Source organism: Zootoca vivipara, chromosome 14 (assembly GCF_965207765.1).
Source record: "Zootoca vivipara chromosome 14, rZooViv2.hap1.1, whole genome shotgun sequence".
Classification (NCBI taxonomy): domain Eukaryota; kingdom Metazoa; phylum Chordata; class Lepidosauria; order Squamata; family Lacertidae; genus Zootoca; species Zootoca vivipara.
Window position 1 is genome coordinate 8,399,030 of NC_142597.1, and position 20,605 is coordinate 8,419,634.

General features: G+C 46.5%; 1 long non-coding RNA gene across 2 annotated transcripts in view; it reads left to right on the forward strand.

Moving 5' to 3' along the window:
• The window catches only part of LOC148683480 (uncharacterized), a 26,759-nt gene extending 14,649 nt beyond the window's left edge, over nt 1–12,110 (forward strand). The window contains exon 3 of one of the 2 annotated variants that reach the window (XR_015946966.1): nt 10,991–12,110. This is a non-coding gene — a long non-coding RNA (uncharacterized LOC148683480). Of the gene's footprint in view, nt 1–3,965; nt 4,530–10,990 lie in introns of those variants that run through there. The other variant, XR_015946967.1, reaches the window with a different exon arrangement.
• The last annotated feature ends 8,495 nt before the right edge of the window (nt 12,111–20,605 follow it).

A 20,605-nucleotide genomic window follows, 5' to 3' on the forward strand; every position in this document is an offset into this window, starting at 1 on the left:
GAAGAAGTACAGTCATACCTTAGTTTAAGTATGCCTTGGTTTGAGTATTTTCAGTTTAAGTACTCCGCGGACCTGTCTGGAACGGATAAATCCACTTTCCATGGGAAAGTTCGCTTCAGGTTAAGTACGCTTCAGGTTAAGTACAGACCATACCTGCCAAGTCCCGGACTGCAGAATCTGGGACCGGCAGCCGCGTGACACCGGACATTGCGTAGACGCAACGTCCGTTGTCGCTTTGCCCATCTATGGGCACCAAAAATGGCCGGCACCAGCTTCAACAGTCACGTCTACGCATGGCCGAAAGTGCGTAGGCGCAACTTCCGGTGTCACTCTGTCCATCTATGGGCACCAAAAATGGCCGGCGCCGACACCGGAAGTTGCGTCTACGCACTTCCGGACATGCGTAGACGCAACTTTCAAAGCCGGCGCCGGCCATTTTCAGTGCCCATAGATGGGCAAATCAGAAAAAAAGGCCACCGGCAGGAGAATATAAGGGAGAATAACGGGAGACGAAGTGATACGGGGCACCACCGGGAAAAGGTAAGAAAAAACGGGGGTTTCCTGGGGAAAACGGGGTACTTGGCAGCTATGGTACAGACGTCCGGAACCAATTACACTCATACCTCGGGTTAAGTACGCTTCAGGTTGAGTATACCGCGGACCCGTCTGGAACAGATTAATCCACTTTCCATTACTTTCAATGGGAAAGTTCGCTTTGGGTTAAGTATGCTTCAGGTTAAGTACAGACTTCCGGAACCAATTGTGTTTGTAAACCGAGGTACCACTGTTCTTTCTTCTCCGTGTGCGCTCTCAATGGAAAGTTTGGAGGATGACAACATGCGATTAGGTCTTTTCAATGGTGGCTCCCAGATTGTGGAATGCTCTCCTTAGGGAGGCTTGCCTGGCGCCATTGTTACATATCTTAAGGCACTAAGCACTAAGCAAAAGGATTTATTTTCTGTCAAGCTTTGACTTTTAATTACAGGTACCTATGGCCTCCTTCAGTGGGTGGGATGTCTTAATCCCTCCTTTAATCCCTCCTTTAAAAAACATATGAATGTGTTTTAGATTTATGTATGAATTATTTTATGCAGGTTGTGATGTATGTACTATTTATTTATTGCTGTAAGTTATTTTGAGTCATTTTTTAATATATAAAGTGATCAATAAGTTTGGCTCCCTCAATAAAATAATTGAGGGGGCCAAGCCTTCACAAAGTTCATATGCGTGTGCTGCAGCATGTGATCAATTATGTGGGGCGGGACTTACCTGGGCCTTCCCAATATGTTATTCAAGTTGCCCCCCCCCCCTGTGTGTGTGGCATGAGTTTTCAGGGCCAGAGAGACCTGGAGGGCTGCATTTGTCCCCAAAAGAGAATCCTGGAAACTGTAGCGTATGCCCACAGAACTACAATTCACAGCAACCTTTAAAAAAATCACAGTTCCCATGAATCTTTGGAGTGGAGAATGTGGTTTAAAGATTTCATGTATGCATAGCCTTAGGTAAAGGTAAAGCTAAAGGGACCCCTGACCATTAGGTCCAGTCGTGACCGACTCTGGGGTTGCGCGCTCATCTCGCATTATTGGCCGAGGGAGCTGGCGTATAGCTTCCAGGTCATGTGGCCAGCATGACAAAGCCGCTTCTGGCAAACCAGAGCAGCGCATGGAAACGCCGTTTACCTTCCCGCTGTAGCGGTTCCTATTTATCTACTTGCATTTTGACGTGCTTTCGAACTGCTAGGTTGGCAGGAGCTGGGACCAAGCAACGGGAGCTCACCCCATCACAGGGATTCGAACTGCCGACCTTCTGATCAGCAAGCCCTAGGCTCAGTGGTTTAACCACAGCGCCACCTGGGTCCCATGGCCTTAGATAGCAGCAGGCAATTTTAAAAAGAGAACTGGACTATGTACATTTAAAGCACACCCCCTTCCCAAAGAATCCTGGGAACAGCAGTTTACCCCTCACCGAGCTATAATTCCCAGCACCCTTAGCAAACTACAGTACAATTCCCAGGATACTTTGGGTGGGGTGGGGTGTGCTTTAAATATATGGTGTGTATGCAGCCTTAAAAATTGGAGGCAGGGATATGGCACCCTCTGTCGAATCTGCTGCCTAAAGTGGCAGCTTCATGTTGATTCATAGCAGTGCTGGCCCAGTCTGGCTCAAATTAAGTCCTGAGTCAGGGCCGTCCTCCACTTAGCTTGGACGGCTGAACCCCAGGCAGGAACATCTCATATATCAAGCTCTTTTCCTTAATGGAACGAAGATGACTCAAAGGCTTTTTAGAAGGAGTGGTTTCACTTGCTCTTGGATGTTTGCTTCACATCTTTTATTTTATGGGTAAATCATCATCTATTAGGCCTCCTTTAAACAAGACGATGGGAGCCTTTACACAAATCATAACAGACCCTTTCAGCTGACTCTGTGGAAGAAAATGTGTGTCAGCGATTCCCACCAGCCTCTCCAACTCTCCATGCAAGTCCTACCTTGCAAACTGGAAGGGGGCCTCCCTTCTTGCCGCTGAACAAGTGCATAAAGAGGATCTTATTTATTGCAGGAGACATGTTTTAAAACAACTGACAAAACGGCAAGATGTAAAATGACAAGCAAAAGGGATTTCTTTTTTTAAAAAACCCGCATACTGCATAGATTTCTGGCATTGATAAAAATAGTGTTTTATTTTAAAGTTTTAATTAGGGTTCTTTCTTTTTTTTTAAGAGCAATAATGTAGCAGGAAAGCAAGTAGACATTTGGGTATTAGCTATGGATGCCAAGTGCAGTGCAGTAGAGAGCTGAGGCCCCAGTTTCTTCTTCAGCTTAGCTTTAAACCCAACTTGGAAAAGAATTAAACTATGGAATTCTTTCCTACAAGAGATGGCTTTGGATGGCTTTGAAAGAGGAGTAGACAAATTCATGGTGGATAAATTCTGCCCGGACACTGAGGTCCAGCACCAAGGGCCTTCTGGCGGTTCCCTCGTTGCGAGAAGCCAAGTTGCAGGGAACTAGGCAGAGGGCCTTCTCGGTGGTGGCGCCTGCCCTGTGGAACGCCCTCCCAACAGATGTCAAAGAGGAAAACAACTACCAGACTTTTAGAAGACATCTGAAGGCAGCCCTGTTCAGGGAGGCTTTTAATGGTTAATAGATTGTTGTGTTTTATTCTTCTGTTGGAGGGGTATAAATAAATTATTATTATTATTATTATTATTATTATTATTATTATTATTATTATTATTATTGTTAAGCTCTCTGTGGCTACTAACCCTGATCAGTAAGTTCTACCTCCACTGCTGGAGTCAGGAAGCTTCCCAATACCAGTTGGGGGGTGGGGTGGGGTGGGGTGGGGTGGGTAGAATACTGTTTGCTGGCTTCCTATGGGGATGTGGTTGGCTACTGTGAGAACAGAATGGCCGACTAGATGAGTCACTGGCCTGATCCAGCAGGCTCCTCTTAAGAATTGCCATCTTGTACGTCCACCCAACCCGGCCCCCAATCCACTCACCTTCTTTGTGGCAATGGTGGCAACAAACAAACCTCCTTTATTTTGCTTGTGGCTGGAGTCCCTCCGCTGCTGTTGCAATTTAAAGAAAGGGGGGGCAAGATGTTGGGAGATTAGGGTGTGATGGAAGAGGGATGAGTTCAAGAAGGGAGATGCTTTGGTTGTAAGAGTTGAAAGTGTAGGTCCATTCAGAGTGGCTCAGAGTAAAGAGCTCAGCCATTCTTCAGTGTTTTGGCTTACCAGGGGGGTAAGGAGAAGTCACTTGTCTCAAATATTAACTGATAGGCACTGGATCACAAGTTGTGCAGTTTCAATTGCCTCAGTGTTCTCTTCTCAGCCCAGTGACTAACATTAAAGAACTGTGTGAACATCAGTGGAGGGAAAGGGGGAGGTGAGATTTATTCCCCCCTCCCTCTCTTTCATTCCCTTGATGTGTGACTAACAGCTGTTTTTCTTTGTGGCAAACCAGTGGGATCTTCCTGTTGTTGATGTAATGGAGATACTTCCTGGTGTGAAATTCTACAGGATGGATTGCGCAAGAGGAGGAGAACTGCAACACACTTATCAAAGTGCTTTCAAAAAAAGAAAACCACTTTTCTATTCTGTAGGGACGGGCAACAGATCAAAACACACACGGAGTGGCTGACATCAGGTCAGAGTGACATGAGTGAATGCCTTTTTGGTGTGCTCTTTTTTAAAACAACAAGAAAAACCTTTATGAGCAAAATGATGCTTTTTGTGGAAAATGCAATTGGATAACTGTAATTTAAGAGGCATCCCCACTTCCCACGAAGGGTGTAATTGCTACTTTTCACTGTGATCTACATGTGTCATTGATATAGATGCAGCCAGCCATCAATCCAATTGGTCTACTAGGACAATGAGTGTCGGACACCCCATGCATGACGGATTTCAGAAAGACTTTCCCCATAACAGCATAGAATTAAAGAATTATTGATTTTGGAGAGATCTCACTGATTCTAGCTATAATCTAAGGGCTCCTCCATAATGACATTTAATGTGGACAGTCAGCATCCTGTACCTTCATTATTTCTCCACAGTCCATAGGATGTTCTCCCGGTCTACCCATTGCCTTCCTCAACCCAGATTTTCTCATACCAATATACTCCAAAAAGGAGAAAATCTGGATTGTAGGAGAGGAAAGTGTGTGTGTGTGTGGGGGGGGGCAGTTATCTGGAGGAGAACAGTGAAGAATTAACGGAGGTATAGGAAGCTCACTATCTATATTAAAAGACGGTATGGATGAGCCTTCAGACATTTGCGTTGATCTACTGCAAATCACCTGGAAATCTACTAGTAGATCCCTTGCTATATGCCAGGGGTGGCCAACTCCCAAGAGACTGCGATCTACTCACAGAGTTAAAAACTGGCAGTGATCTAACCCCTTTTGGGGGGTTCAGGTCAAAGTTGTTGAGATTTTTTTAAGGAAGGAGGAAGGTCCATTTTTGGGGGGTTCGGGTCAAAGTTGTTGCGTTTTTTCAGGGAGGAGGTAAAATGTTGAGCTTTTTAAAGGGGAGCCACAGTTGTTCAGCTTCTTTGGGGGAGCCAGTGATCTACCAGTGATCTACCACAGACATCCAGTGATCTACCTGTTGGACATGCCTGCTATATACCTTAGGGAGGTCTGTAAGCAGGGCAACAAGGCAATAGCGCACTCCCACTATTGCTGATATTGAGAGGCATGCTGCTTCTGAGCCTGAAGGTGGCAACCTCAATATCAGCAATAGTGGGAGTGTGCTATTGCCTTGTTGCCCTGCTTGCAGACTTCCTTAAGGCATCTGGTTGGCCACTGAAGCAAGCAAGATGCTGAACTAGATTGGCCTCTGGTCTGATCCAGCAGGGGCCTTCTTTGGTTTGCTGCACCAGGTGGCTTTTTCAGTTGTGGTGGCATAACTGAGAATCCAAAATTACCATGAAGCTGTGATACAACCACCTTTTAAAGTGCTGAGACTTTGAGGAAACATGTAAAGCCACAAGATTCAGAATGAGACACTGAAAGCAAAACAGGCAACTTGGTGATGGAAAGCAGCTGCCATCTTGATGTTGAGCAAAGCCAAAAGCTCGTGGGGAGATGGGGTGGAGGGTCATGTTCAAGAAGGGCTTGGATTTGTTAGATGCAAGGAGTCACTTACTGGTACTCTTCCCCCCACCCCCATTTCTCTTTGGCGGTATTAGTTAATGAAACTATGCAAATTAAAGCATCTTATAATTTATATAATATCAACACCACAGCCTTAAGCCATTTGGCATGCATTGTCTGGCACGTACGTTACATAAAATGTTTAGAGCGGCTCTCATAAAAATGAAAAGAAAAAGAAAAGAAAAGAAAGAAAAAGAAAAAGGCTGTAAATCAGGTTTAATTTATTCATTTTCTGTTTCATATGAAAGCATGCCAAAATCAGATTATTTATGAGCCCTTCATAACAATAGTCATTTTTATGGGATGCATTGACAAAAAAGAGGCATTTGGTGGTGTGTGCTTCTCCTCTTTTTTCTTTCTTTTGCATTTTTGAATGCCTTTTCGGGAATAATTTTTTGGGGCCACCTAATTTCAAAGAAAATGTTTAATCATTGATATAATCAAAATAATTCATATTGAAAATCCTGAAAAACACATGAGATATATTTAAAATGGCAAAAAACCCCACATAAGATCTTTTTGAACAGACTGTGGGTAATCCAGTTTAAATGGCAGTGCATTTGAGGCTTGATCCAGCCCTACAAGTTGTTTGGTTCCCATGCAGAGAGATCATAAGAGCAAAGAAGAGCACTGCTGGATCAGTCCAGGATCCGAGCATTACAGCACTCTCTGCACCTGTGAATCCCAGGAACTGGATTTTGGGGACATACCATTTCCAATGCTGGATGGTGCCATAGTCCAACACTCTAACCACCACACCACACTCCCTCTTCAAGGCCAAATGGTCTCTCCAGGCTACACTAGGCAGGCAGAACCTTTTCCTTCCCTCCTCTCCTCATATTGAGGGGAACATGGGGGCAGGATGCCTCTGCTTCAAGTGTGAAGGGAGGGAGGAGGAAGAAACTGTTCCATTCATTAGCATCCTGCAAACCAGCACTCCGTACACACTTCTAAAACAATCGCACAGACCGGCCCCATCCCCCCCCTTTCAAAAATGTCACATCTTTTCAAGCCATCTTTTGTTTATTATCCTAGTGCAGATGGAGGCAGAAGCTTAGAACGGCGTCAAATGTTTTCCATGATGAGAAAAGGCCAATGGTTTGGCAGCAGTTTGGAAGGGGAGGGGGGGGGGGAGAGAGAGATGTGGAGTTATTGAGGCCTACAAAAGTATCCACTTGCGACATATCTGAATGGGCCGTTTTCAAATCCCTCCCAGGAGGCTGACTCTCATTGAGGCTGGTTGGCCCTCATAGAAGGCTGGTGGGGCTGACTCAAACTTAAGAGAAATAATCCTTGAGTGGTCAACCCACTCCATGATCTATCATAGGGACACAGGAAACTGGCTTAAACCAGATGAGAACATTGGTGTGATCTTAGTATTGACAACTCCGACTGGCAGCAGCTCTCCAAGCTTCCCCCAGCCCTATTCTGGAGACACCAGGGATTGAACCTGGGACCTGTGGCATAGCAAGGCAGATGCTCTGCCAGCTGAGCTATGGGAACATTACTTGCCCCTCAGGGTAACCATTCCTGGTGACTGCTTGTGCCTCAATACCAACCTCTATGCTCTCAGGATTCTTTAAGGAAAATACCATCATCCAGAGGTAAAGCTCATGGCTTTGAATCCAGAAAGTCTAACAAATCTCCAGTTTGAAAGAGTCCAGTTACAACAGCAGGTGATGGGAAAGACGTCTGCCCTGGGTCTCCAGAAAGCTGCTGCCATTAGATGGACTAGTCGAATGTGAAATAAGGCAACTGCCCACATTCTTTCCCGCATCTCTTTGTCTCTCCCTTCCTCTTCCCAATATTTGCTTAGACCAGCCTTTCTCAGCCTTGGGTCGCCAGATTTTCTTGAACTACAGCCTCCATCACCCCCTGGCCATGCTGTCTAGGAATGATGGGAGTTGTAGTCCAACAACATCTGAGGACTCAAGTTGAGAAAGGCTGGCTTTAGACTGTAAGCACTTGGAAGGCGAATATCAGTTTAGTTTCACTGAAGTGATTCAGTGGCAATGGGCCCTCAGAGTGTCTATTCCCCCAGGTCAGGGAGGCTTGAGCTTTGAAGAGAACTGTTGCTTGAGTGGAAGCAGCTCAGATTAGGATCTTATACAGTATAGGAGCTGGAGGCTCCTCCCCTTATTGGCTCTCAGTCACACCCTGAGCCTTGCTTGCATCTGTTTCCATGGTAACATCCACACCATACATTTAAAGCCCATTTAAATGAGCTACAATTCCCAGCACCCTTAACAAACTGCAGATTCCAGGATTCTTTGCAGGAAGCCATGGGCTTTAAATGTTTGGTGTAGATGTGACCCGTGTGCATCCTCCTACCCTTTTTTGCAACCTCCTGGGCAACTAGCTGGCATACCTGCCAAGTTTCTGCCTGAGAAATAAGGGACCGGACCGGAAGTAGCACTGCCGCCATTTTGGAACTGGGCGGAGCATGCTCAGAAGTGACTTTTGATGCTGCTGTGCCCAGTTCCAAAATGGCTGCGCACCAGAAGTCACGCTGCAGCCATTTTGGAACTGGGCAGAGCAGCATCAAAAGTCACTTCTGAGCATGCTCTGCCCAGTTCCCAAATGGCTGCCGCGCCAGAATAAACCAGAAAAAAACAAAAAAATCCGTTTTTTCGGCTGGGGACAGCTGGAAAAACGGGGGTTTCCCGGGGAATACGGGAGACTTGACAGCTATGCTAGCTGGACACTACGACAGTGGCTCAGAAGTTCCTGCTGGCTAGTTGTCTCCTCTGGCCCTGGGGGAGAACAGTGAAGTCTGAGAGATAGCCAGGTACCCTGTTGGGATGCCCAGGCTCATTGGTTCCTCAGGATCACTGGCGGTATGGTGATCTGACAGAGGTTCCTGCTCCCCCTCGCACTCTTCATATGACCAGACTTCAGTTTAGTAGTCTGGGCAGGGCTGAAGCCTGACACAGAGGTACCGTGTTTCCCCCTTTTTAAGACACCGTCTTATAACTTTTTTTCCTCAAAAAAAAACACAGGGTGGCTTACTTTCGGTGGGATGTCTTATTTTTTTATTACTGGTACGGTCTTTACGGCTCAGGGCACTGGCTCAGGGCGCTGCTGGGCTCTCTTGAGTGCTCGGCGCTGCAGCAGCCACCGGTTCTGAGTGGCGGGGCTGCAGGAGTCCTTGGCCGGGCCAGGCGGAGGCCGCTGGCTCAGGCGCTCCGCCTGCCACTGCAGGGCGCTCCAAGCTCCTTGGCCGGGCCAGGCAAGGAAGAAGCAGTGAGCCCAGTGGTGGCGGCAAGCATGGAAGCGGCAGGGATGACTGTGGACGAGAAGGTGGAGCGCGGGAATGCAGCCAGCAAGGCGAGAGCGCGATCAGCTGTTAAGCGGAGCTCTTGGAGCGCCACTTCACAGCTGATCGCACTCCTGCAGTGCCGGCCGCATGGAGTGACTCTGTGAGTGGAGGTGCCTGTGGGGGTTGGTTTCCGCAGCGCGGAAGTATGCCTTATTTTCGGGGTATGCCTTATACTTCTCAAATGCTTAAAAACTCTGCCATGGCTTACTTTACGACTACGTATTAAAAAAGGGGAAACAGGGTAGTGTGGCTCTGAATGTCAGTTGCTGGGGTTCCTAAGTGGGAAAGAGTTCTATTGGGTTCCTGTCCTGCGCCTCAGCTTCCCATAGGCATCTAGTTGGTCACTGTGAGAACAGGATGCTGGATTAGATGGGTGTTTATTGGTCCAGCAGGGCTCTTATGTTCTTTTGGAAGTCACCATGCACACACTGCTGAATTGTACAGGGAACGTTTTCCTTGCTGGAGCCATTGGATAAATGGAGAGGAAGACACTCCCCCTGGAAAAAGGGCTGTTTTCGAGGTGAGGCCTGGCCAATCCAAGGGAGAGCATTGCCTCTCTCTCCAGCAAAATTAGCATACAGGATCTGTCAGTCACTGAGTAGCTTTCGGTAAAAGGGCTCCTTGTCAGCTTCCCTGCTTTTGATGTGACTGGGATAGAGGTGCTCAATTAAAAGCCTATCAGTCTGTAAGTAAATCAAGGCCTATCAGGCTTGTCACATCAAACAAACGATTATTACACTAACCCGCCCACGCCATTTATCTAGCTGTTCCTTCTTGACAGCTCAGGGTCAGGGCACTGTAAATCCTGCACTGGATTCCAGCCACCTGGATCAGGATTAAAGCCACCATCCAACATGCCCTGCTGCACCCAATTATTTTCCACCACCGCAATCAGGGTGCAAGGAGAGAAGGAACACATTGCATTTCCAGGCAGTCGGGAAGACAAACAAAAAAGCACATGGATGGAAGAGACCAGAGAACAAGAAAAGCTACGTGTTAAATGGGCTTTATGTAATCACTACTCTGACTGACGCATCAATATACGCAGCAGATTTTCTTAATTCCATTTGAAAAGGATCACTTTGATTTTTTTTTCTTTAAGAAAAGGAACTCAAGTGCCCGGCAACCACAGAAGCTGGGCAAATCTCCCATGGATCTCTCATTTCCAAAGCGGCCAAACCTTCAAACATTCATTGTTTCACTTCCAGTGGGTTATGGACGTTAGAGTCACACTGAAGGCAGGATTTCACCCGTTTCAGTTTTGGGGTACCACAGTGGCAAGAAAAGCACACCTGGCAAAGTGTTTGTTGCTTCCATGTCAATGATAGGGAACCTCAGGCTGGGGAAATGAATTGGAACTGAACTGGGAGCCCCCCCTAGGTCTTACTGTTAGGCCCTCGATACTCTCCAGAGGCCACACCTCTCAGTGGCCCTGTTTTGTACCTCATGTGATTTTGTCTGGCTGGAATGTGTCCTTGAGTTCTGCTGTTGCCTCCTGCTTGTCTGAATGGAGGATAAAGAGTTTGCTCTGCTGCTTTTGGCATCTTGGGCATATGTCCCTTGGAAGGTTGTCCAGAAGGGAATGTGGCCCTTTGGCTGAAAACGGTTCCCCACCCCTTTTATATGCCACTCTGAATCGTACAGGTACTTTCGTGCTCTGGCTCCTCCTCCTCCTCTTCAACATTGCTGCCTTTTTGCTTCTGCACCTGCCTTTTGCTCTGACCCAGATAACAATGATAGTGAGCAGGACGAGCCATAGACACAGTGTTGAAGGAAAGTATTCAACATCACAGTTGAGCCAGAACTTCATCATTAGAACCATAAGTATTGCTACCACAGCCACATACCATTTTGGCTAATGCGATTTGTATTGTGCAACCCTAATTATATTACTGGATGCCACCAGAAATATCCCTCCCACAATATAAGGAATTTGAAGTAGCCACACAAATGCGGCTTGTCCTGTTTTCAGAAATGTTCTTGTCTTCTATTGAATTTTTTTTTCTTCCTTCAGCTGGAGACACCTTCACCTAGATGAAGCACACCTTGATTCCATCTCAAGCGTGGCTCAACTTGTTTTCATTTGGAGTGCCAGCTGACATCATGCAGTAGACCTGATGTTCTGATTTCCAAGGGGGGAGCTTTGTTTTCTAATTGGGGTGTTTGGGATTGCATGCACATTAAATTCCCAGTTTCTTTGTGTATTTTAATCAGAAAAACCCAAGTACATATAGACAGAAGAACAAATAGAAGCCTGGTTTGAGTGTCCTCCCACCCTTATGATTAGCATCACACAAGGTGGGAAGTGGGGAATGAACCCTTTCCCCCTGTGTTGCAACTGATTCAATTGCCTTCAGCATGCTTAGAAGGCAAATTACTGCAGAAATGAGTCTCTTCTTGTGGCAATTCCATGCGTAATATAGAACTGAGAGATGGCTTTAAACGGGGCGTATGGAGGGCAAGGCTATTAATGGCTACCAGCCAGGATGGCTCTGTATCCCCTCTCGTGTTGGAGGCAGAATGCCTCTGAATACCTGTGGCATTAGGACCATGGAAGATCAGTGTTGTAAATCACTCTGGAAGCTAACACTATTATTAAAAGAGAGACAGAAGGTTCCCAGGAGGTTGATGAACCCAGTGAGGAGGACACAATGGAAGTGGTGAGCCACCAGGTTCATCCTTGCTCTGCCTGCATGTGTGTGGAAACACCAAAATCGAAATGACTATTGGGGTCAGTGGTTCCTGTAAGGGGGAGAGATTATAGAGAACCTCCCCCTCTCATCAGGAGCAGTTCATCCCCAAGCAGCCATGAAAGCGTGAGGTCTGAAGGGACTAGTCAGGAAACGGGGAGAGAGAGTGCCAGGTCTCTGGCATCATGGGAGAGCCCCTGCTCCACAGAAGGGGAGAGAGAGAGGTGGAAAGGGGGGGGGGGACAGGGGAAAAACAGATCATAGACCCTTTCCCCCCGGCACCGGAATTAAGGAGGAGGAGAAAGGGGAGGAGATTCACTGTCCCGCGGCTTTTATGTTGGTCAAAGTCGCGTAAAGGGGCAGTGCCGGATTCTGGATCGGAATGAGCAGACATGTATCCGACAGCTCGTTACACTGTAAATAGAGTGCACCAATAAATACTGTTAAAAGACAAGCATGTGGAGAGTCATTACTCTGGAGTAGTCGCAACAACCCTGACAGTTCCCAAACTGTCCCTGCCCCCATGAACCACCTGAAAGTTGCTGAGGGTTTTGGAGGGTCACTTCATGATTTTTCTGCCCATTGCAGTAACTGTAACATGCTGTGGCAGATACTGCGTGATTTCAATAGGATTCAAACGGTAATACATACAATCAAAGAAATAAAAGAAGCAATAAAATGACAATTAAAAGCAATACGAATATTTAGGGCGATGGATGGGCTGTTTCCTGTCTTCAACCACAAATCCGCAGACATGCTACGGTTCACTTGAATGAAGCTCACAGACCACTGATGGTCTGTGGACCACAGTTTTGGAACCCCTGTACTAGATTATATGGCTGAATGCTTGGATTTCACCAATTCATTTACATGGATGTCAACAATGGCAAAAGATACTTCCGCAACACACAGAAAGCTAGAACAGATTTTTTTAATAATAAAAAAGCAGGAAGTTAGTGTTACAATTGATAAACGATGATAAAATGTGTAGTAGTTGCTGTTGTTTGAAAAAGACACTTGCTTGTCTTGCAAATCTAATCATTCAAAGGTCAGACCTGAAAGTGACTGTCAAAGAGCAAAAAGGAGGCAGCTTAGTGTGCTGACATACAAAGGGGAGAACATAGAGGAGGAAGGCTGAAGAACAAAATTGGCCTGTTCAAGGCTTGGGGTTTTGTTTGAATCCTTTCTTTAGAAGCTTATGCCTTTCCATGAGGCCAGCCTCGAGGCTGCGGAGGGCTTGTGATTATCCTCATAAATGTCCTGGATCCTCTAATTACAGAAAAGCACAGTTCTAAGATCACATGGAGCCAGCAGACAGAGCATGGAAATACTTCACTTGGCCTGCAGCAATATATTATCTGGTCTTTGCCCACTGTTGGATGAAATCCAGATTGCGTCCATCCTAGATGTGGCTGCAGACGACAGATGATTGCTTTTTATTAACATGTCTGCCACGCCCCACGCCCCCGCTTTGCCATTAAGGTTTCCAGCCCCAGAGTCCCCACTAGCGGACCCCAGGTGGAAATGAAGTGAAGAAAACCAGGTCATGCATTTTCACATTGTCATTCAAAATCATATCCTTACGGATGCTGAAAAGAACAAGGATTTAGATGGGCCAATTTGCTATGCTTCAAGGCTTAAAAGTAATATTAAGTACGCTTCGAATAATGCCAGAAGTTGCGTGGGGTGTTTGTGTGCTCCCTACAAAACAAATGGTTTGGTCGCAGATTCAGGGCATACAAACAAAAGTTATTGTCCACACCGCAGACCATTGATATGTGGAATTCTCATCCTCCTCAGCAGGCTTAGCCAGTGGCCAGGGATGATGGGAGTTTTCATCTGACAATACTGTATCTGGGGACCCAAGTTTGGAAAACACTGACTTAGACAACCTTAGAAAGGGTTGAGAGTGTGGGTGGGGAACCTGTGGCCTTCTAGATGTTGTTGGACTCCCAACTCCCAGGAACCCCAGCCAATGGTTAAGGTTGAGAGTTGTAGTCCAGCAACATTTGCAGGTCCACAGCTTCCCAACCCTTGGCTTACATCAATTTGTGGAGAATAAGATCTAGGGGCTATTAGGTATGACGTCCATAGAGAATGGACACACCCAAAGGAAGTGAAATACAGTAATACTTCATCTTGCTTGTGTTTGACTTGCCTGATTTCAACCATACACAGATAAAGGCTGGCTGGCTGGCTGAAACTGAGCCAGTCAAGTCTCAAGCAGACCTGGAGCGAGAGCTCTTAAGCTCTTGGCCTTGCTTCCTGGGCAAGGCCCACTCAACACATCCTATGAGGGGCAGTGGCTCTGGAAGTGGTAGGGATGCTCCCCCTCTCTCTACCCCTCACCAGCTGTCTTCTAGAACAGCGTTTCTCAACCACTGTTCCGCGGCACACTAGTGCGCTGGCTGGTGTGCCGCGACGTGCGGCGACGAGAAGGGCGATTTGCATTGTCACGTGCCTGGCGGCCGCCAATAAACAACACTGGCCCGCCGGAAAGGAAGCCGGCCAGGTCACAATGCGGAGCGAGCGCAGCTCTCAACAGCCACCACCACGGGAGGGTGGTTTTAGACAAACTTAAAGAAGCTGGCTGGATGAGCTCAACCTGAAACTTGCTGAGCAAAGGATTGTGCTGGCAGAGAAATCAGCGGCTTGTGAAGCCTTATTACAGGAGATTGCAACCAACACAGCAATTGGCAAGTGTTTCTTACAGTCATAATTATATAGTCAATATAGGGCGGCACAGAGTTAATTTTTTTTAACTTTTTTAATGGTGCTGTGCCTTGTGATTTTTTTCATGGAACAAGTGTGCCTTGGCCCAAAAAAGGTTGAGAAACACTGTTCTAGAAGGCAGGCTGGCTAGCTGTGGAGCAACTCCAAGAGTTTGGTTACATATGATTTTTACATATATGTGTCAGTCTTGGAGCCAACCCCCCACATAAGTATTACAGTACTGATGGCTACTTGCTGGCAGGCAATGGGAGGAAGGGCAGGCTATTATGATCTTCATGCCTTTCTTGTGGGCTTTGCAGAAACATCTGGCTGACTACTGTGTGAAACTGGATGCTGAACTAGAAAGCTGGACCTCTAGGCTGATCCAACTGAGGTCTCTTGTGTTTGCCAGAGGGATAAATCACAGACGTTACTTGAGCTACAGAGCTGATCCAAAGGATAGCTTTCCTTGCAGACCAGGTCTCTTTACCACCATGCATGGAAGGGCATTTGTTCAGTGGCAAACCATCTGTTTTGCATGCACCACCCCCAGGCCGCCTCTGCCCACTGCTTCAGCCGCCCACTCACTGCTGCAACTGCCTGCCCACCACCGTACCTCAATGGAGGCCTTGTGGCAGTGCAGGACGCTTTGGCCTTGTTGTGGTAGCAGTGGTTGTGGCGAGCCAGTGTAGGTAAGGTGGCTTGCAGGTGGGGGCGATCGGGCGGCCTGGGCACCCTGCAGGCAGCAGCAGCAGCAGGGGCGGGCCACATTGCGTTGTACACACATCTCATGGGGGGCAGAGGACACTTTGGCTCTTCAAGCTCTAGTGTGGTGCTTGGTAGTAACTCCTGGCTTCCCCCATTGACTCCTGACACCTCACTGATAGCTGCCTATGTATAGCTCATTCCTGACAAGAACAGAGGCTGTCATGAGGGTAGGACTCAGGCTATGACCTGCACAAAAACAGAACAACTCTAGGTATGCCCTCATTTTCATTTGTGGAATGTTAGAGGTTCAAGAGGGAAATATTGGAGGCCTTGGCTCTTTCCCTTTGTGAGATTAGGAATTTATGTTCTAAAAATCACGGGCATTTTAGAGGAGAAGAAACATTCTTCTAGACTTCCCCCAGAGCAACATGAAACTGCTTCTTTCAGGCCATCCCTAGCCCAACTCCAAGCATTCCTGTGGTCGTTCTAAAAGCAACCTTGTAAGCAGAATTAGAACAGGCAGCCAATGTTTTCTGGAACTATAAAGCTGCTCTTTTCACACAGCGGCTCACGAGGCTGTAATTCTTGCTCTTAAAGAACACAAGCTTGAAAGGAAACCAATAGAAAGAGTGAGACAAAATGGCTGGCTTTGAGAAGCAGAAAAGCCCAGCGCCTTCAACGGTGACCAAAAAGAACAGCTCATCATGTGGACCTCTGGAAACCATCGGCAGTTTGCGTTGGGCTGCCAGAACAGTTCCTCACTGCAGTTTGGAAAGTCTCTCAGGCAGGTTTCAACACCTAGCTCTCACACCACATTATGCAAAAGCTAATTCGACATTCAGGCTGATGTCAACATTCCCCTTTATTTTTATTGCCGCGGCAGAATGTGAAGGCAACGTTAATTTGCATTCGCTGTGTCTCAAGTAACACATTCCAGATCCTTATGGTCACTCACTCTTGAAAGTGTATATTTGCAAATTTCCTGGATGGAAGAAAAAAAAGAAGAAATACAAAGAGAAAGAATCCAGAGAGGGGAAACTATATATATATTTGTTTGCTTTCGAAACTCCACCTGGAATGGCCGGCTCACACCAAGCCTTCCTAAGCTAGCTTCAGACTAGGCTGACTTTCTATGTCAGCCTGGTTTGCATTAGGTTGCAGTGACCAGTTAAATGAATAGGTTCAGCAGTCATACAAATCAATCTCCATCATTGGATATGTATCATTTTTTTACATGCAGTCACTGAGAGGTGAGCAGATAATTGTGTGTAGCAACGCTTATTCACACAATTGGGGCATGTTGAGACTGTCACTGTTTTCAGGTTGGGACTCAATAGCACACAGTAGCAAATTCAGGTTGCACACTTAAAGGTGATTTTGTGCTCTTGCACAGCAAACCCACTCCCCTTCCTCCAAAACCAGACTTTTTGCAATAAGGAAAGTGTATTGGAAAGTGTAGGTTAAGTGGGGTGGATGGTAGCTGTAGCCCAAAATATCTAGGGAGCACTGGCTTGGTGAAGACTGGACTATGCAGTGCACCCCAACAGCAGAAACCTGCCCAACCTCCAGTGGTGGAGGCACTTAAGCAGGGCCTGTGACAATGATCTCAGAAAACCACTGTGGTCTAATGGTTAGAGCAGGTGTTCCCAACAAAATTTTCTTGAGGACCCCTCATCGAGCCGCTATTGTGACAAGGACCCCCATTAATTCCTAATCCTAAAATTAAAAAGTGAGAGCCAAATTAAGAGTCTTTTTATATTTTATATTTATACGTTTTTTTACAGTTCTTCCTCTTCATCTGTAGGCCTTTGTCGTTTTAACGAACCACTTTTAAACCAATGGTCCATTTTTAACTACGCGAACTGTAGCTTCCGCGAAAAACAACGCTTTGTTTACAAACACTACTGTTTTGCAAAGAGGCAGTGCGTGCCAGGGAGGAGGGAGGGGAATGGAGAAGACAGGGTACCCGCGCAGTAGCGCACAAATGAAGCCAATACGCGCAAAGCATTTTGGGGAGGTGAGCGTAAAGTGCCACCTAACGGCATACAGCAGAACTACTGCCTCTATCTAATTCTAGTTTTGCGCTAGACTCTGCTCATGCAGGAAGCGGCCAAAACAAAAAATCTGTTATCATACGAAATATATTTAATATATTTTTTATTCTAATAGCATCTTGCGGACCCCTCTGGCATAGCTCGCGGACCCCTGGGGGTCCCCGGACCACCTGTTGGGAACCACTGGGTTAGAGTGTCAGACTAGGGCCTGGGGGAATAGGATGCAAATCTCCACTTGGCAAAGGAGCTCACTGGGTGACCTTGGGCCAGTCACTGCCTCTCTCTCTGGGTATTTAAAGAGGAAGGGGAGGAGAATGTGTGTCACTTTGAGCTCCTTGGAGAAAGAATGTGGAATATCAATAAAGGGCAGGTGGGCAGGCAGGCAGGCAGGCAGGAAAAGAGGAAGATCCATGCAGCAGAAGAGCTTACTCTTCATCCCATTATCATTGCAAATGTGGAAACAACATTATTTTAGACTTTCAATTTGCAGCAGAGGCTTCAGGATTCTCTGGCCAATTCTTAGATGGGAGGCTGGATAGATCGTGGTAGTCTACACATTCCAGCATTTGTTTGGTTTTTTGGACATGCCAGGAATTAGCACCACATTATTCATGTGACATGAGTGCATGAAACTGTGGCAATCAGACAGGCTGCTTCCAGACTGTCATTATTTTGCAGATGTGGTTCAAGCATATACCAGCAAATCACACAAAATGGGAGGCAAAGAAAATATTGCCCTGCTGCACACTAAAGGCAACTTCCTAAGACCATAACAAAAAGCCCTGCTGGATCAACATCATGTGGTCAACCAGATACCTCTGGGAAGTGCATGGGATTGTTATTCAGCCCTCCTGTGATTCTTAGACTGCCAAGACTGGGAAGGTCTGTAGCTTTCTGATAGGGTGCTTGCTACCCATATAGAAGGTTCCATGTTCAATCCAGCTAGAGTTCTGTAAGACTCCTGTATGTATGAAACCCTGGAAAGATGCTGCCACTCCGTGTAGAGCAGGGGTGGGTGGGGAACATGTAAGCTTTCAATGTTGCTGGACTACAATTCCCATCATCCTTGACCACAGGTGATGTTGGCTGCTGGGAGTTGAAGTCCAACAATATCTGGTGAGCTGCAGGGCACCACCTCTCACTGGTGTAGACCAGGCATAATCAACATGGAGTCCTCTAGATGTTTCTGGGCATCGTAATTGACCATTCTCCATGCCGGCTGAGGCTGATGGACATTGGAATCCAACAACATCTGAAGGGTACCATGTTGGCTGCCCATTATGACTGGCAGAGGGCAGGGAGGACAGTTAAAGCCGATAATAGGCAGAGCCAGAGACAGCCTGGCTCATATAATTCTAGCTTTGTTCCTATAATTCTCCTCTCTAATGAGTTCTACAGAAAAGGGAAAAACAGAGACCAGGTTGAAACTGATAGCCAGGACTACCCACTAGGCTGGGTGTAAGTAAGAAGGCAGGTTGGGAGAGGCTGGCTGAGTGTCGACCGAGGCGCAGTGCCCCATTCTTCCTAATGGACCAGTCTCCACTAGTAGCTGGGCCAACGGTTCCTATATTCCATTTTAGAGGTGCCCTTCTGGTGTAAAGCACAACTGGGTCCCCCTGGGAATTCTCCAACAATGAAGTATCCTTTAAGGGAATTTGGTTTCTTCCAGGTAACACCTGCACTTAATTTCTGGGTATATGATCTGTTAGTGCCTTTAGGAGCCAGTGTTTAAGGAACGTGCATTCTAAAAGCTCCTGCTACAGTTGCATCAATAAAACATTTAATGCACACTCACAGTAGGCGGCCCTTTCTCTATAAAACAAATAGCCCATTGCTAACAAGCAGTTATCGGAGAAGTCAAATAATTATTACTTTAAACAGCACGCTCAAAATATAGATACTTAAGGCAGTGGAATAATGAGTCTTTGTTTACGACTCTGATCAATATGCGGTTGTCTTATATGCATACAGAATATGGCAAAACCTGCCTTTCAGGCTAAGGTGGAGGGTAATAAAGGTCCCTGCTAGGAGGAAAGTACCCTTCAATTATTTCTATAATTACCCACATGCTCCAGAGTCTCCATTGATCAGAGTTTCTATGTCCCCTTTCAATTTAAGGCATTGCTTTTGATGTGTCAAGCCTTACTTGATGTAGGTCCCTGAGACTATGGTGACTGCTAGATGTTGCTCATTCAGGTTTAGCTCAGTTGGTTAGAACGTGGTGCTGATAATACCAAAATGGGCCAACTGCATATTCCTGCATTGCAGAGGGTTGGATTAGATCAGGCATTCCCAAACTTCGACCCTCCTGATGTTTTGGACTACAATTCCCATCTTCCCCGACCACTGGTCCTGTTAGCTAGGGATCATGGGAGTTGTAGGCCAAAACATCTGGAGGGCCGCAGTTTGGGGATGCCTGGATTAGATGATCCTTGGGATCTGTTCTGTTCTGTTCTGTTCTGTTGGCTTCCTAAAGGGCCTTTACATAGCTCCCTGATATGTTCTCAATACGGGCCTGCAGCAGAATTTCTGTAGCCCTCCAGATCATAGCTGTCAAGTTCTCCCTTTTTAAAAGGGAAATTCCCTTATGCTGAATAGGCTTCCTCGCGAGAAAAGGGAAAACTTGACAGCTATGCTCCAGATACCTGCTAAACTGGGTTTATGAAAGAAGGCAGGCAGGTGGGGGCTGCCTGAGGGCAGACTGAGGTGGACGGGACAGCTTCCATTGTCCACACATCTTCAACAATGAATCCCATAAATTGAGTACTCATTGCACGAGGAAGTCCCAACATATTTGTGCTTCTCAATGGGCCTCTCTATCTATATAGCTCAGCTTCCAAATAGCTGTGTTTGGGGAGCCCACAGAGGCATTTGGAGGTGACAAATTCATTTCCATTTATGATCAATTATAATGACACCCCTGAAGAATAAAAGTCTATACATAATAATCTCTCTCTCCCCACCCCCTCTCTCTAGCTTTGTTAACAACTTCAATTAACAGAGAGCTGTGTAATGCTTCATCAGCCATTTGGATTACAGATGAAATTAAGCCATCATATTTATGAACTGCTCTGCAAGTTGTGGGAGAATTTGGCATATTTTATTTTTAATAACATGCCCTCTCGTTTCATTTACAATGCTTAATGTAACCTCAGTTTCCCTCCCAAGCGATTCCTTGGTGTGGAGAGAACAATGGGATGTGGGTTCGAAACAATTGTGGAATCGATGTTGGGGTGGGGAGGATGCCCGAACCCCAAATTACTTTCATAGATCATAAGGTGCATAGACCTTGAGACTTTGCCCTGTAGAACGGCACTACAGAAATCCATTGATACTACCGTTAATACAGCAGCTAGACCAGCTTGGTGCTATTCAGATATTGTTGGAACTCCCAGCAGCCAGCATAGCCAATGGTAAGGAATGCTGATGGGAGCTGCCATACAATAAAACCTTAAGGGTACCATG